This window comes from Ahaetulla prasina, chromosome 3, assembly GCF_028640845.1.
Source record: "Ahaetulla prasina isolate Xishuangbanna chromosome 3, ASM2864084v1, whole genome shotgun sequence".
NCBI lineage: Eukaryota > Metazoa > Chordata > Lepidosauria > Squamata > Colubridae > Ahaetulla > Ahaetulla prasina.
Genome location: NC_080541.1, coordinates 184,673,051 through 184,691,372, shown reverse-complemented (window position 1 = coordinate 184,691,372; position 18,322 = coordinate 184,673,051). Strand labels below are relative to the sequence as shown.

The 18,322-nt window shown below is 40.7% G+C and overlaps 1 protein-coding gene across 17 annotated transcripts in view; it reads right to left on the bottom strand.

Moving 5' to 3' along the window:
- Positions 1-18,322, bottom strand: part of PPARD (peroxisome proliferator activated receptor delta) — a 69,672-nt gene that overhangs the window by 50,931 nt on the left and 419 nt on the right. For 12 of the 17 annotated variants that reach the window (XM_058175301.1, XM_058175303.1, XM_058175302.1 and 9 more), the window contains exon 2: positions 5,559-5,636. The gene's annotated coding sequence lies outside the window, so the exon portion shown is untranslated. Of the gene's footprint in view, positions 1-5,558; positions 5,637-6,531; positions 6,604-18,322 lie in introns of all 17 variants that reach the window. The other 5 variants (XM_058175304.1, XM_058175307.1, XM_058175308.1 and 2 more) reach the window with 1 other exon arrangement.

Genomic DNA, 18,322 nt, shown 5'->3' with positions numbered 1-18,322 from the left:
ACTGGGATTACTCTCAAGTGCGCTGTGAGGGCGGCCAAGACCTTTGTGAAGGCCCTGGGGGCCAAGGCCAGGCCAAAGGGTAAGGCCTTGTATTGCAGGTGCCTCTCTGCATAACAGAACCTGAGAAATTGGAATGTGGAGGTAAGCCTCTGAGAAATCTATTGATGCCAGGAAGTCCCCTGAACGAATTCCCTCCAAGATGGACTGGAGGGAACTCATCTTGAACCTCTTGTAGACCAAGTGGGAATTTAGATTTTTTAAGTCCAAGATCGTTCTCCAGCCCCACGAAGACTTCGGTACAATGAACAGGATTGATTAAAACCCCTGTCTCCGTTGGAGGTCAGGCACTGGTTCTATAGCCTGGATCTCCAAAAGATGAGTGATGGCCTCTTCCATGAGGCCCCGCTTGATGTTGTTGTGTGAGACAGGGCATTGCATGAAATGGTTCGGGGGACTGGAGAGGAACTCCAACAAGAGACCGAATCTGATGATGTTCAAGACCCAATTGTCGGTCGTTGTCTGCAGCCACTGGTCTTCAAAGAGGTTCAAGCGTCCGCCGCTTGAACCTCTGGGGGGGTCGCCAGCTGAGTCACTTCTGCCCATGGAACTAACGGGTGCCAGTACCTCGAAATGGCTGCCTGGTGGAGAAATTTTGCCTGGGTCTGTCCCTAAAACCCTGTCAATCCCGTTGTTGTTCCTGTCATTGGGGAAAAAATCTCTTTTTGTTGGGAGGTACGCTGGTGGACCTGGGCACAAAAGGACTGCCGTCGGTAGAAGGGGGCAGGGCAACAGTCTGCTCGCCTGACCGTTGAAGGCAGTACCTTCCATTTATCCCTTCCCTCGAGCAATATCGGATCCAGGGAATCGCCAAAAAGCATACCGCCCACATAGGGAGCGGACACTAACCTCCATTTTGACCTAACTGACCATTTATGGCCCACTGATGGAGCCATAAAAGCCTCCTGGATGTTATGGAGGAGGCTAGGGCTCTGCAGGCATATTTGGCAGAGTGCAGAATTGCATCTGTGGAAAATTGAGCTGCTGCAATGACCTTGTTAAGGTCTTGATGGAGGCAAGTCTCCTGGGGATCCAGTCTAGATTGTAGTTGGCATAGTACTGTGTTTCCCCAAAAATACGACATGTCCCAAAAATAAGGCCAAGCCTGATTCTTAGGGTGGGTATAAATATATGCCCTCCCCTGAAAATAAGCCCCAGTGAAGGGGTGGGATGGCAGGAGACAGCCCTTCCCTTCCCCTGTAATCTCAGGGCTTCTCGGTCCCTTAATGAAATCAGCTGAGGCACTCCAGCTGCCATTCAAGAAACAGCTGATTCGCAGGTGCTGCTCAGGCCCCGCCTCCAGCAAGCAAAAGGCTGCAAAAGAAGCCCGAGGCCAAGCAATGCACCCCACACACATCGCGCCCTCCTTAACTAATGGTGTCAGTTACAGCAGACAATTCTGTCCACAGAACAGGAAAGGAAGGCATGGAAATCCATACACAATTCATGCACATCGGCAGCAGCGTCTCTTCGCAGGGCTTCTTCTGATGTCCCAGGTATATGGATTTCCATGCCTTCCTTTATGGGAGGTCACTTCGCACCTGCCTATTCACATTGAAGGCTCGGAATGGGGCGTTTTTGCAAACTGCTTGAAAATGGAGAGGGGGGATTTTGCCTCTTATCCTATTCACAGTCTGTGCTGAGCTTCAGAACCAAGGTGAGAGGCAGGAAAATCCTTCCTCCCCATTTTCAAGCCATTCGCAAAAAACACCTCATTCCAAGCCTTCAGTATATTCCAGGATTGCAACATTGAAGTCTCCAATGAGGCGTTTTTATAAACGGCTTGAAAATGGGGTGGAGGGATTTTCCTGCCTCTCATCCTATTCTAAAGGAAAAGACGGTGTGTGTGAGAGAGATCCCTACCCCACCACCCCTCCCAAGCCAGCCACATCTCTCCACTAACCTGCTTTCCTGCTCCATTCTCCACTGCCACGTGCAGGGCAAGAAAAGTAGTCTCTGGGACTACTTCCAACTTCGCGAGATCTTTTTTTTTTTTTGCAGGAAGTTGGAAGGTTTGAATTTCTGATTTGTGTGGATAATTTGGTTCATTGCAGCCACAGGCAAGCAGGTGGTGGGACAGAGAGGGTGGGGCTGGTGGGCTTGCTGCCTCCTGCACATCAAAAATGATAAGACCTCCCCAAAAATAAGGCCAAACCCTTATTGGGGGGGGGGTGTCAAAAGAAAATAAGACCCTGTCTTATTTTTAGGAAAACACGGTACGGGCAAAGGAGGAGGACACTGCGCAGGCCTTAATTGCCCAGGCAGAGGCCTGGTGGGTTTTCCTCAACATCAAATCAGATTTCTTATCCTCCGCCCATAATCCATTGGCCACATTCCCAGTCAGATATGAAGAAAGTGAAGAGAAGGCCAAAATGGGACCATCTATCGAGGGTAGTTGCAGTGACTGCGACAAGTTTGGTGCCATGTTGTAGAACCTTTTGTCGTTCCCGCTGGGAGTGGGAAGCGATGCAGGATTAGACCATTGTTTCTGGACAACGTCCAGAAACAGCTGAGGAGCTAGAATAAAATGTTGTTCTGCTATGGGCTGTGAGAACCGGGTTGTGGTCAGGGTCAGATGTCACCAAAGCCCTTGCTGGCCTCTGTTAGATGGGCTGTGGCCTTCGTCTTATGCAGCAAAGACTTAATAGCCCCTGAGGAAATAGGCCTGTAAAGACAGGAGTGTCAGGTGCTAGCCCCTCATAATCTGAGAAGTCGATACCTCTCTGGGAATTGTTTTCCAAAAAGGAATCATTACTGACAGAGGAATGGCCAGAAGAAGAGTGCTGAATGTCCTGAGGATCATTAGGAGTGGAACCTGTTGATGGAGAACAAGTAATTCCGAAACCAATGAGGCTGGGCGCTGCTGATTTAAGCTAACAGCAATGCCCTGGGAGATTGCCTGAGGTATAAGTTGTTTGAAGATATCAGGCAAGTCTGCTAAGCTGTTGTCCTGAGTGGGCAAGCCTGTAGGGGGTAGCAGAGGGGAGGCCCTAGGAGCCGAAGCCCTGGCCTGAGAGAGCTGAAGGCCTGTCTCAACTACCTGGCAGGCAAATGGGTCATTTCTTGCATCCCTATCCCTGATATCCTGAGAAACTGGATTAGGGGACAGACCACCTGCACCACCTAGAGACCAATCCTGGGATGATATAGGGGAGGGGCTTGCTTGCTCTGGCCTGAAGGCCCAGGAGGTAGAAAGTTCAGATTTGTGAGAAGGCTTTTGCAATTCAGCCTGATGCTTTTCAGCCTTGGAGACCTGCTTATCAAGGGCTCTCTGCCTCCGTTCTCTGTCCTTTAATTCTGCCTTTGAAGCCTGTTTTGCCTTGCCTCCCTTGGGAGATTTGCAGGCTGCCTTCTTGCTCACTGAGGCTTCCGCACTCAGATCAGGAGTTGAGCAAGGCACTTTGCCCCCCTTTTGGAATTATCTGCCATTGTGGTGATGGCACAAAATATGTTTAAAATTCAAATCCTTTCCTCCAAATACAGGTAGTGCCCTGCTTAAAGAAGGGCAGGGACCCTGCTGATAACATGGCAGTCACAAGGGTAGAAGGAGGAGGAGGAGGGAGGCGGTGGTGACAATGCTGGAAGACTGGTTAGCCAGCACACACGCAGCAGAGATGTAGGCCTGCTTGGCAGGGGCAGCATTCTATGGTGAACCTAGGATTAGCCAGCTCCCAAAGACCTTTATATTCTACCTGGGAAAACCCACTGACTGGTTTGCTCCACAGGGGTGGCATTCCTAGAGCAAATCTAGGGCTAGCCAGCTGCCAAAAGCCGAATTTTCACCCAGGGAACCCAAAGACTGGCGGCCTAATACAGCACTGCCCCGTGCCGCTTTAAATCTTATCCAAGGCCAGCAGCGATCAGAAGTCTCCCAGACATGGCTAGAAGGAGGGCGCCACTTCACTCAATGACTTGCAATGGCGTGGAGAGGCCTCCCATGAGGCAATCTTGATCTGGAGAGTTCATTGCTGCCCTGCGAAAATCTACTGTAAGGCTGGTTAGTTGCCAAGCCAAATAACTAGGGAAGAAGCCTGAGTCAACTTCGGCCATGCAGCTGACAGGCACGGCTTGGAAATGGCGGCGGCAGCGAGAGAAAGTGGCTCCTGATGCAAATTGGCGGTGGCAAGAAGGAGGCTGAAATGCTGAGGGCGCCCCAAAATGGCGGCTGCACTGAGAATCCGCTCCTTCCGAATCCCGCCTGCTAAAGCTGACGATGCATCGCTGGTGACTAAGCGCTGAAAAACACACTCCGGGGCAAGGTGAAAAGAGCTGCCTAAGCATCCAGGTGGCAAGGCTTCCCCCGCGAAAAGAATCAGGCCTCTGCCTGATGTCGAGGGGGCCTGGATAGCAGTGGCAGTACCAAAGGGCAAATGATCAACTCTCAAGGAAAACCACCTGAAGCGCGCACCAGAATAGAAGAAAGGGGGAAAAAATTGTAGATCCAATTGAAAGAAGAAAGGAAAAAATGGGTGGGGGTTTAGGCTTGAATAAGCCAGGAATTAATCACTATAGTCGTAGAGAAACAAAAAGGTGTCTCTATCGGGCGGACTGAGCAGAAAAACTGGAGAGAGAGAGAGAGAGAGGCAAAGGGGCCTGCCTAAGAATTTTACGATTCAGTCTCTGGGCAGATCTGACTGTAGCAATACCCATTCCTGGCCTATTCCGCAGCTACACTGGAGAATGGACAAAATCCTAGGGGACACCATACCTGCTTTTTTTACCCAGATTTTGCTTTTGTTGAGCAGTGTAATCATATGCTACACTGGCCATATTATATTAACTGATATTATAGTAACATTATAGTAAACCATTCCACTATTCTATGCTGTTTTTTTTAAAAAAATGCACAACAGGAATGAAATTGTATACCATAATTCATTTCATAAAGGCAAGAAAGTATGTTTCATTTTTCTGTTTAGAAATTATAACTTCAGCCAACCTAATGGTGCAGATTTTGTGCATCAAATACTTAAGTTCCAAGAAGAACCTATAACAATCCTTGAAATGTTAATGTTTTCTTGCAGCATAGTATTTACCACACAATATTTATAAAATTATAGTCTGGAATAATTTCATAGACTAATTTAGTCTTCTACAAACTACTACCGGTATCAAGCTCATGATCCTTAAGATATCTGACTCTTTAATTATTCTTATTTTTAAACACCAAGTCATATAGAAATAAGATACAAGCAATAGAGATGAAGCATCGAAAGTGAGTAGTGATAGCATACTAATAAAAACTCAAGAGTTAAACTCATACTCCACTGCATTGAGACTGAAAAGAATAATATACATCCACTGACCCATGAATGTATTTCACAATTAAACTTTAAATATATATCCAGTGCTAGTATCTCAGGCTTCTTACAAGGTGAATCTCTGCATGCATTGCTTTGACTACTGAAAATAACTATCTAATCTGCATTATGCAAATACACATAAGTTCAAAACTGAAATGTAAAAACTGTAAATTATATTCTTTAATAAGGAATTATTACCTTTGTTCACCTGTGATGACTGCCACTCTGAAGTTATCATATCAGCATAAGGAACATTCCAAGTACAGTAAAGGGAAGCTGCAAAAGAGCAAAATAGATTTCCACTCTAAGCATAACAATAATCAGGAAAAGTAGAACAAGTTTACTGTTGAATCTTATATATACTTATTAGGACATAAATGTGACTGTATTCAGTAAGGTTTACTTCCTAGTATATATTTGTACGGTAATGATTTTTATATAGCATTGCAGCATATTCTACTGTAGCAAATGCAATCATATTCATGCTGCATAACGGCATATTTATTGTGGGACAAGAATGCTGAGGTGCTTTATGAATCTTAAGTATAGTGCTGGAACCCCTCTTTTCCATACAGGACTCCAATTCTTAGCTGGAACAATGTTAAAAGGAACCTTATGTATCGGTTTAATTTAATGAATTAGATACGATCAGCCAGACCTTATGTCAATTTTTAAGGTGCCACAAATGTTGCAATAAATCCAGAAAAGTATTAATGCTATATTCATTACCACTCTAGTTTTGAGTAAAAACTGTTATATTCTAAAACTAAGACCATATGAGGATTTCTTACCCTTTCAGGCATCAATCCTGTTCATGTTAATTAGTTCACCCTAATTTATTCATGAAATTACAGTTCCAATCTATGTATTAAAATCCAGCTATTAAAATACTTAGTTTTATGCAGAATAATTCATAAAAGGCACCAAACAAGTCCTTAACATGTACAAGAAGCCTTGGGCTATTTCATTTGGCAATTTCCGTATCTATGTAATACACAAAGTTATAGCAGTGCCTAGATTTATTTATTCAACCCTGAGAAACAGAGGGAACTAAATTTTAAAAATTTCTTTTCTTACTATACTAAAAATAAACAACTACTTGCCAGTTAATTAAGCTTTACTGTGAATGATGTAAAATTAAATATGATAGCACTCAATACAGCTTTCATACCTGACACCTCATAAATTTTGCTGAACCATCTTTTTTTGCTTTCAAAGAAATGTTGTCTTGCACGCTAGAATTCTGCAATGAAGTATATTCTCAATAGGTGAAAACAACATATATGTACACATTTATTTTACATTTTCCTTCTACCTATTTAGAAAAAAATGTCAATATTTCTAAAATAAAATGAAAATAGTGATTTAAAATTTAATTAAAAGCACAACTATATTAAGAACAATTACAAACATTCAAGGGCAATATAATGCAGTGAGCACAATGCTGGACTGGCAATGGGGAGTCCACCTTTAGTCACAGAAGGGAGGAAATGCTTTGTACGGTGCCCTGAGATCCTTAAGGGAGGGTAGAATATAAAATTAATACTTATACTATTCAACATGACTGATATAGTTACAAGAAATGCACATTTGGAGGAATTACCATTGAAGTTAAAATCAGTGATATGAATATCCACAACCTCCGATATGCAGATGATACATCATTGCTCGTGGAAAGCAAGGAGGCTAATCCTAAGAGTCAAATATGACAGTGAAGAATTTAGGGCGCATGTTAACCTCAAGAAAACAAAGATAATGACAACTCTAGAGCACAGAAAGGACAGAATGTAGATTGACAATGAGAAACACTAAAGGAATTCATCTTCCTGGGCTCTAAAATCGACCAAAGTGGTGACTGCAGCCCTAAGATTAGAAGACGTATAGAACTTGGAAGAACTGCAATGTTTGGTATGAATAACATCTGGAAAAGTAAAGACATCGGTCTCACAATAAAACGCAGATTAGTTAATGCAACAATTTTTCCAGCTGCTACTTATGGCTGTGAAACTTGGACTCTTGAAAAAGGCAGATAGGAGAAAGGTGGATGCCTTTGAGCTGTGGTGCTGGAGGCGACTATTACACATCTTCCATGGGCTGCAAAATAACAAACAAAGAAGTCCTAGGCCGAACCTTCCAAAAATATTACTTGAAGCCAAGATCGTCAAATAGAGACTGCTTTACTTTGGTTATGTCATGAGAGGTGATGTTGTGACTCCGGCCCCCGAGCCTGTCCTCATGGAGGAAGATGACTTGGAGAGTGAGGCAGAGGAGCCGACAAGGCCTCCCTCTCCAGGTCCCTCCTTCCTGACAACTCCTCAAGTGCCAGCCGAAGGCCAGGAAGAAGGCGTGTCAGAGCCCCCACAGATAGAGGACAAGGAGGATCAATCCTGGATTGATCCTAGGCAGTGTCGGAAAGAGAGGCGTGTGCAGCAGAGGAAGAGGTGTGGCAGGCCCAGAGAGTGCTGAGTCACTGAGCCACACCCCACAGGGGATAAAAGCGGGTGGAGTTGCTCCGTAGCCCCTGTGACGGACAAAGACTGCAAGCGTGAACTTCGACTCGGTCGTTTTGGAGTTAAGGCCTGGACTGGGTGAAGGAATTTTTCTGTGAGCTCTTGGCAACGTATCTTGGACACGTGGGCTTCTGTCTCCGTAAGAGATAAAGAACTCGGAACTTGGCAGGCCTTTGCACTGTAGCTGCCAAGTCTTCCATTCACTATAGAAAATCAGGTCTGTTGCAAATACTGTGGACTGTGGACACGTATCTCTACGTCTTTTCGGTGAAGTGGGGAGGGGGACACAACAGGTGACTTATTCTAAAAGTCAATCATGCTGGGAGTGATCGGCAGAAAAAAGAGAAGGGGTCACCCTAGGACCCAATAGCTGGACACAAGGTTGACACTGGGATGAACATGGCAGACCTGAAGGAGGCAGTATGGGACAGAGGGGCATGGAGAGTGACGATTCAGAGTGGCTGAGGGTTGGACACAACTGAGTGGCTGACAATGACAAATAAAATAAAAATAGTTCCACAATCAGACATATAATTTCTAAATCAAACTTTAACTGGAAAACATTCTTCTCTATCTGTACTGTAAATAACACCTATAGCCCAATAGTAGTTTTCAAAAGGAGAAGGAATAATAAGTTATTCAAATTTAATTACACAAAACTGAGGTACTCTGGGTAAAGAAATCAGTTATTGTATATGAAGGCTCACAACTAATCTTAGAGTTTCCCTGAAGGACCAAATATGCAGCTTGGCAGTTGCCCTGGAATCTGCTTTAATGGGAAGCTCAGGTAGCAGCTAGCAATACTGTGTACTAATTTAGACTAGTATACCGGTTGTAATCCTATCCAAAGGAAGATTTTGTTCTAGCTATCTATGCACCAACAATGTTGAAAAGGATTATAATGATACAATATATTTGAAATTTTCTAGAAAATGGTTTGGAAGTTTTAGCTGGTGAAGAATATGTTGCTTGTATACTGCTGAGAGCATAGTAGTTATATCATGCCAACATTATATTATACCAGCTATATTTGGTTTCCAACATGTCTCTGTATTTCATGTGCTGGTTTAAGGAGCAAGGTGGCTGATGTGGTTAGGATGTTGGGTTAGTGGTTAGCCAGCCCACATTTGAGCCCCAAATGCTGCTGTGTGGCAGTGTGAGCTCCTGTCATTTACTCTAGCTCCCTGACAGGGACGTGAAAGGAGTCCCCACGAGCATCCCGCAAGCAATGGTGATGCCAGCAGCTAATCTTTTTAACCTGGAAGCACCTAAACAGTGCCTCCAATATGAATGGGATGGGAGGATGTGCTGGTTTTAAGATTAAAGCTTCAAATAGTTTGAAACATAATAACTGAAGAAGCATTTTTATTCATATCAGCCTACCCATATTCTAGAATCAAAGCATATAATAAAGATTGTACTGCCAGTTCCAAATACATGTCTGCAGAATATACCAATTTGGGTAACACAATACTATAGACCTTTTTCTTGCAATCATATAGAGCAGTAAAGCACTACATGAATGGAAGCACGCAATGGGTTACCTCAAGGCTCTGTCTTAGCCCCAGTATTCTTCAATATCTTCATCAATGATTTAGATGAGGGGATAGATGGGGGGATAGATGGAACTCATCAAAGCTGGCAGAAATAGCCAACACTATAGAAGATAGGCTTCAGATACAGAAGTATCTTGAACATCGGGCCCTATCTAACAAAGTGAAATTCAGTGGTAAAAAAGTAATGTTCTAATTTAGACAAGAAAAATCAAATGCACAGGTATAGAATAGGTGATACCTGGCTCAATACTAATAACCATCTTGGATCTAGTGGACAATCACTTAAATATGAGCTAGCAGTGTGTGCTGCAGCTGCCAAAAAAGCCAATGCAGTCCTAGGTACATTAACATTTTAAAAAAATGTAAAAAAAAGATGTTGAGACTCTAGAAAGAGTACAGAAAAGAACAACAAAAATGATGAGGGGCTGGAGGCTAAAGCAAAAGAAGAACAACTTCAGGAATTGGGTATGTCTAGTTTAATGAAAAGAAGGATTAGAAGTGACATGATAGAAGTCTTCCAATATCTAAGGGGCTGTCACAAAGAAGAGAGGGGTCAAATTATTCTCCAAAGCACCTGAAGGCAGAAAAAGAAGCAGTGGATGGAAACTAATCAAAGAGGGAACCAACCTAGAATCAAGGAGAAAATTCCTGACAGTTAGAATAGTTAATTAGTGGAACAGCTTGCCTCCCGAAGCTGTGGGTAGTCCAACAATGGAGGTTTTTAAGATAAGATTGGACAACCATTTATCTGATACGGTTTCCTGCTTGAGCAGGAATTTGGACTAGAAGACTTCCAAGGTCCCTTCTAACTTTGTTCTTCTGTTAAATCAAGCTATATTTACTTTTTTAAATTAAAGAGAAAAATATTAGAGTTTTTCTTTCCTTCTATGTGTAAATGTCAACTTTGAATTCTTGCAAATGTAACTTATTCAAAAGAAAAAATCTTCTTAAGAGAGGGTTTCTATCCTGTTACTAAGCAGAAAACGCAAATATAACTGGCAGAGCAATCCTTATACCGTAGAAAAGTCTTTTTACTCTTTCCTATAATTATTGGTATTATATCCCTGCCTTCTTTTCATAATGATCTTATTTCAAAAGCTTTAAAAATATGTATTTTTAATATGGTATTCCAAAAATTAAATTTACAAAGCAATCTTAAAGATATATAACTTATAGTGAATAAAGCAAAATTTATTCTAAGAAAATTACGCAGAATTGCAGCTCTAATTGTGATATTCTATACTATATATGTTTATCAAAAATGATTTTTCATTTAAATGGGCTTCCTCCCAATTAAATGCAATATGATTGATTCTCTTCCTCATCCCAATCCTCAGAATCTTCTCTTTGCATATCAGTACTGTAGCCATTATTTAACATTTCATTAACTACATTTTAAATAAGCCATAATGATTTAACACATATTAAGCTGTAAGTCAATAATTATAACCATAAGTAATGAACTGGGTTCCTACTTTATAAGATAACAAATTACCTTATAAATTACTTCAATGTGTGAATCCAATGTAACTTAATTGTGGCACATCATTAGTTACTAAGTTTGTAACAAATTGATAAAAATATTTGCTACGAGAAAATAGAATAGTTTGAATATTTTTTCATTCTGTAACAGTAATGTAATTCAATAATTATTTATAGGAAATAGATGGGGTTTTTTTTAATCCACCCAACACCCACCCCAAAAACTAGGGTTAAAACATAGAAGCAACATATTACAGTAAAGCTTTTAACTTCTTTTAAGATTACATAGTTTCAACCGCCTACATTTACCCAACGTTTAAATCAGTGGTTCCCAACCAGTGTGCCGCGGCACTAAGGGGTGCCGTGAGATCTTTTGAGGGTGCCGGGAACTTTTGAGCTACGGAGATTTTAAATATCTATTTCCTTATAAGGGTGCCGGGAACTTTTGAAAGGCTTTCCAAGGGTGCCTCAAACAAGAAAAGGTTGTGCCTCAAACAAGAAAAGGTTGGGAACCACTGGTTTAAATAAAGCATCTTCAGCTACAAATATATATAAAACAACTTTTAAATTAAGGTAAATTACACATCAACTAGGTAAAAATCAAGAAAATCTGTTTTCCTTTGAGGACCAAGGTTATCAGAGAGAAAATTAGCTATTAATCTATTCTGAAAAAGTAAGACTATATCCCAGAGCTACAAATGTGTGATAACCAAAAGTCAGAGGTTTCCATTGTGCTGAACTTTAGGATTGCACAAAGATCTGGAATATTATCAGAACATTTTAACACCAAATGTATATTTTCCCAGGCCTGTGCATTAGCAGTGGAGGGCAGCCAGCCAAGCCCAGAAAAAAGATACAGCTTCTTTAAGCTGATCACTCTAGATGCTATATCAGGGTTTTATGCACATTGCAAATCACATTTTGTGTTTTGAATGAAGATCACCGCACAACTCTACAGAACTCAATATTTGTCACATCAATCTTGCTTAAAAACAATAACATACTAGCTACTAGCCAACAAATGGGTGGATTACTGCATAATACATTAATAATCTTTACAAATATTTATGCATAGCACTAATGTTATCTAGTTAGGGCAATGAAACATCTGCAAAAAAACAAAAAAAAACAAACAAGCTCAACCCCTTATATATCTATCCAGATCTGCACTTTAGAATGAGGTACGGGATAAAAGTTTACAGTGGCACAACTTGAAACCTGCAAAAATAATGATATAACAGGACTGAAAAATTGCGATATTGTATATCACTGGCATTTCTAACAGGTTATTTTTGTGTGTGTATACACATTATACACACATACACACACAGTACTGTGCAAAAGTCTTAGACCAACATTAGATTTGCTGTTGTAATGGTATAGTGAACATATATATTAATGTCTCAGTTTCCTTATTAAAATATAACCAAAAAATACAGGAAATTTGTACGTAGTATTTTTTTAAAAAGCAGAAAAAACAGCTTCTAAAGGCTAAAGTGGTAAATATGCAGTGTGACTTCCCTTTACACTAGAGCAACAACATACATCTAGCTCCCATAAATCTAAATGGAATGGAACCCAAAGTACTCTCATTGCTAACACCTGTATGTGCCCTACTATTTCAAGCCAAAATGACTGCTATGCAAAACAGTCTATTAGTCCAGTCTGTGCAAGACATTCTTGAGCATTACATACAGTATAATCACGTTGTATGAGAATAATTCATTGGAAGCTTGCTACTAAAATCAACTTTCAATTACATCATTCCAATCAAAATGCCAAAGGCCACAGAATTTGACAGACATAAAATCATACTTTTGCCTCAGCAAAGCCACTCCCAAAGGGAAATCAACAAACAAGCTGGATATTCAGGATGTGGTATTCATGCTGTTATAAAGAAATCTGAAAAATCAGGAGAGGTCAAGGACAAAAAGAAAAGAAAGGCCAAGGAAATTTTCAAATTCTGATGAGAAGTTCCTCAGTTTCTTTTTTGAGAGACCAGAAGTCGTCCAGCAAAGACCTGGCTCAGCATTTGACAGCTTTATTGAGATACCAAGTTAACCCTTCTACTGTACGAAGCAGGAATGGTCTTTGCAGAAGGGTAGCAACCAAGAAACCACTTTTGCTGAAGGGAATCAGGGTAAAAAGGCTAAGATGTGCTAAAGCTCGAAAAGATTGGACTGAGGAACAGTGGAAGAGTATTGTGGAGTCAGTTTGGCATGAAATAGTAGGGCACATACAGGTGTTAGCAATGACAGAGCCAGGTATCTGCTATTGTTGCTCAAGTGTAAGGGGAGGTCACAATACATACTTGCCACTTTAGTCTACGGAAGCTGTTTTTTTCTGTCTTTTTCCTGTTTTTGAAAACTGCATACAAATTTCTTATGTTTTCTGGTTGTATTGTAAAGGAGACTAAGACATACCATATTTTTCAGGATATAAGACACACTTTTTCACCCCTAAAAGAGGGTGAAAATGTTGGTGCAGCTATTTTTGGCCTCCCGTAGCTCTGCCCAGCATGTTCCATTTTTGTGAAAAACAGGGCGTGCATAGGCCTTGGGAGGCCTGCAGAGTGTTCCTGTGAGCCGGAGAGGGTAAAACCAGTGGTGGGATTCAACCAGTTCGCACCACTTCGGGAGAACCGGTTGTTAACTTTCTGAAGAGTTTGGTGAACTGATTGTTGGAAGAAATCATTAGGGCAGAGAACCGGCTGTTAAATTATTTGAATCCCAGCACTGGGCAAAACCCCTTTTTTCTTGCTTACCTCTTCAAAATCTTGGTGCGTCTTATACACCGGTGAATCTTATAGTCTAAAAATACAGTCATTATACCATTGCTACAACAACAAATCTAATGAAGGCATGAGACTTTTTGCACAGTACTCTTTTTGTGTGTGTATGCATGTAATAGAAAAGAATACCAATAAATACCAATAAGCAATAGAAATGTGTGTGTATGTGCACGTGTGTTGTGTTGCTACCTTTTATATAGTTGTAAGACAACTGCCCAGGTAACAGTATTCCTATTCATAAGGGAGAAAAAGGGGCTTAAACTAAAAGTGCAATACAAAAATATATTAGCATCAAGAAAAATGTCAGAATATTTAAATAAGTGTTTTTCTAGACATTTTTTCAGTCTTAAAAGTTAAGCAAAATGAAGATTGTGATGGGGGCTAAGACAAAGAAACTATAAAAGAGAAAAAAGAAAAAGGCTCTATAGGTTAGTAGTTAGTAACATTATTAAGATGGAATGTAAGACAGAGATCTAAATAGACTACACTAGTTGAAAACACTTATTAGGCTGCACACTAAGATATACAAGGGGAAATTTTAAAATAGCCATTTCCTCATTACTTATTTTTTATTAAATAAACCTCCCCATACTTCAACAAGACTATATCCTTTACTATTAAGTGCTAAACTGCACTTAGGTTTAATCAACTTTTGTTCACAAACATTGATATTAAACAAAATTATGTTTAATATTGTATATTAATATTGTTTAATATTGTAGGTTTCCATATGCTAAATAAATAAACAGAAGTATCCAAAACCTTAAGCTGTTCTATCTCCAAGTTACACAGTTTTTCTGATCAAACTATTGTAGCTTTTTCAAATGTAACTAGAAACAAATTGGGGCAAAAAAAATCTTCATCAACATTTGTTCTAATCTCCTAAAGCTTGAGATCTATATGGTTTTTTCAAAGGAGACTAATCTCTGATGATAAACTCTGGAGTACTTCAGTGGTTCCTAACATTCTTAATTAAATTTTGTCAACAGTTTATCAAAGCAGGGATGGGTAACTTTAATATTTGGAGTTATAACTGTAAAGAGATGAGACACACTGCACATATGACTAGATGAAAATATTTTAAATTTATGCTTTAAACTGAAGTTTTGGGGGATTGAAAAAATTTATATTTACTTTTTAAAGAATTTGATATGCACTTACATGTAAGTGCTGTATAAGACCTATTTTATTCTACAACAATGGTCTTGTAAGATACATTGGGCTAAAACAGAAGTACTGACCCAGAGTCACCCAATGACCTTGCATTGTTGCTACCCACATTCTATAACTGCATAAACCTCTTAATTGTGCAATTGCTTTCATTTGAACTATATAATCTAGAACAGTGATGGCTAATCTTTTTGCCATCGCGTGCCAAAAGCAGGGGGAGTGGGGGGGGGTCACACGCGTGTATGCCCACACCCATAATTCAATGTGCTCCATCACCACCCCACGCATGCGCATACAATCCCCCCTGCGCTCCCCCTGCTTGGCACGTGATGGCATGGTGGGCCCAGTAGGCCCATTTTTTGCCCTCCCCAGGCTCCAGAGGCCTTCTAGGAGTCTGGGGAGGGCAAAAAAGGCCTTCCCCACTCCCCCCAGAGGCCCTCCGGAGGCTGGAAATGGCCCATTTCCTGACTTCCGGTGGGCCCGCAAGGCCCGAAAATCAGCTGGCTGGTGTACATATGCACACTGCAGCTGAGCTAGGGCAACACTCACGTGCCCACAGATATGGCTCCGTGTGCCACCTGTGGTACATGTGCCATAGATTCGCCATCACGGATCTAGAACTTAGTAGACAATGCTCCTCTTAAGATGCTGACAAAATTCAAGAAAGGAAAAACCCTTTATTTTCAGATACTAGTTATTTACTAGCATAGAAAAATGATGTGAGTTAAATTTCAGCCTTGGAACTTATGGGAAACAAGTTTTACCTGTATTATTAGAAGATTTTATTTTGGGCAACTGACAGGACAAATATTTCCAATTTTACTCAAAACTATATTTTTATATCTGCATCTCCTGCATTTAAGATGAATTACATTTTAAATAGGAATCTCAATTTTACACTAATCCCCATACTTTGCATGTTATCATGCACAAGATGAGACATTCATCTTTGCAAACCTACCGTATGTTTATTCCTGTTGGTCATTACCTGAATACATAAAGAAAATGAAGCATAGGGTTTTTAGTCAGAGGAGAGTTCCTGAAATTATCTTTTGCAACTATTACTGGGAAAGAAAATAGAACCCTTAGCTCTTTCTTTCATTTAGCTTGTTTTTTCCCCCAATCTGGTTTATAACCCTGATATTCCTTGGTAATCTTTCATCCACATACTAACCAGCTCAACTCTGTTTAGTTTTGAGTCCAGATGCCTACTAAAACCATGCCCCCACCCCCACCCCACACTATATTAGAATTCCATTATTCTTTAGGTTGGCACTTGACTTTATGTTATCTCTCTTTTCCTTACTACAATGCAAAGGAAACAAAAGATTTCCTTAAACCAAGAAGAAATAGGAAATACTACAATGTCTAACTAAATATTTGCTTAACATATTCCTTCCTGTGCAAATTTTACCCCAGTACCAGTTTTCTTAAATGTAATGCCCTCCAGATGTCCTGATGTAAATATTAAGATTTAAAGTTTCAGTAAACCAGGAATCATATTTGGAATCTCTTGTGTTTTCAGCCCCACCCATGTATATCTTTTCCATAGGTACCTCATTATTCTTACGTTAGCAACTTTTATTCAGGGGAAACTATTTGAAATATTTAAAATAATTATTATAACTTTCAATTATTTCATTCTCTAAGTCATTACTGCAATGCTATGCAACAGTGCATCTGGAAACATGCCTGAGATAGTGCCTTTATGTGCCTATCTTCACAGAAGTTAGCCTGCTCTATTCATTGGGACTTCTCTCATACATATGCATTTCATGTCCATCACTAGAGCTGATGTATTGATTACTCCATCCATACTCAGATAATTCATATATTCCTAAATGTTCATCAATGTACCTGATGTCAAGGCATGACCAAGTGATCTACTTGCACAACCAAAGAATTTCACAAAAACTATTAACAACCTTAATCGTTTTTTTATAATTGACATAAAAAATTTCATTGAGATAACTTTATCATAATTCTCAGTTTAAGAACTGCAAAGCATAATGTTGGTTTAAATATATTTTCAATAAAATTAAAAATAATTCTTTAAAACTAATACGAACGATCAGAGGTGCACAGTATTTATTAGACTTTACTGTACACTGTGCATTCGCCTTCAAAATTTGGGCAAGGAGAAGCAATAACAAAGATCCTTCAAAGTTCAATTCTGTATCACTGAGATATCTGGCATTAGTTCAACAAAAATACTGTATCAGGTTTAAAACAAAATAATTCCCGTTATCTGCAACTGTGTATTTTCATATTGTGAAAGCTGCTTTGCTTTGGATGTATAGTTGCTATCTGAATATCAACAAAAAGTTTCTTCCAATTTGATGTAGGACAACTTTTTAAAAGAAAATAAATACTGTTCACTTTAGTTATTATTACATATACAATTATACATATGAAGGTTAAGGCATCAATTTTTTAAACTGAACACATGTTCTCTCTTATGGGGTCTTATGGGGGGGGAGAACAGCAGAAAGGGAAAATCTTTTCTGGCAGTGGTTTGCTCTCCAACCTTGTTTCAATTTAATTTCCTTACCAGACAAGGTAATAGCAGCAGCAGGATTTTCTGGGAAAATGCTTTACCCATGTTTTACCATTTCATTTCCTATTCTTCCAATCATTTCAAAATTTGAAGGTAGACAGACTGTCAAAAACATGTCCTATCTCACCGAAGTATAAAACCATATGGGCAGGTTTGCTCTGGACAACATAATGGGGAAAGACTGAGCTCATTACCGCTGGAGATGAGTGAAGCTTATTTTTGCTTGCTTGTTCTCTTCTCTGGGAATTTCTGTAGGGAAGGCTGGGATCATCAGCTGCCTTATAAAGTCAAATTATGGTTGCTTTGAAAAGATACCAACCTGTTATTTATCGTTATGAGCGCTGCGCTTTGTATTGTCACTGGGAGAGAATATATTTATGGTTGTTTCTGCCTCCAGTGCCTAAATATAACTGCCTGACCTTGCGGACCATCTACCTTTCTACCTGAGGCAGCGAAACACCTCACTCTTGTCTTCCCCTGAGGGAGCATGCAGAGAACCGAGAGGACTCAGGTGGCTGCTTACATTCCCGCCCTTATTCCTGCCCTGCCTAGATGGCAGAACCCTCTGAAAGGGCAGCCCGGTTGGGTCGGTCACCCGGTGCTCTTTTCAGGCAACACTGCAGGCCCGAGTCACGCCCGCTTTACCACCAAGCCAAAAGGCGGCGAAAGTCAGCAAAGGAAACTCTATTCCCCTCCCGTCCCAAACGCTCAAGAGCATCCCTTGCCGGCTCTTTTATTTACCACGCCGCTCTGAGAGGCAGAAAGCGGCTCTGCCTTCGCTCGATCCCCTTCAGCGCTCGTCCCAGAGCCAGAGGACGGGCGGGCGGCTGGAGACTGGGGCTGCTCATGTACCCGATTTCACCCGCCAGCGAGCATCAGGCCAGCGACCTCTCAAG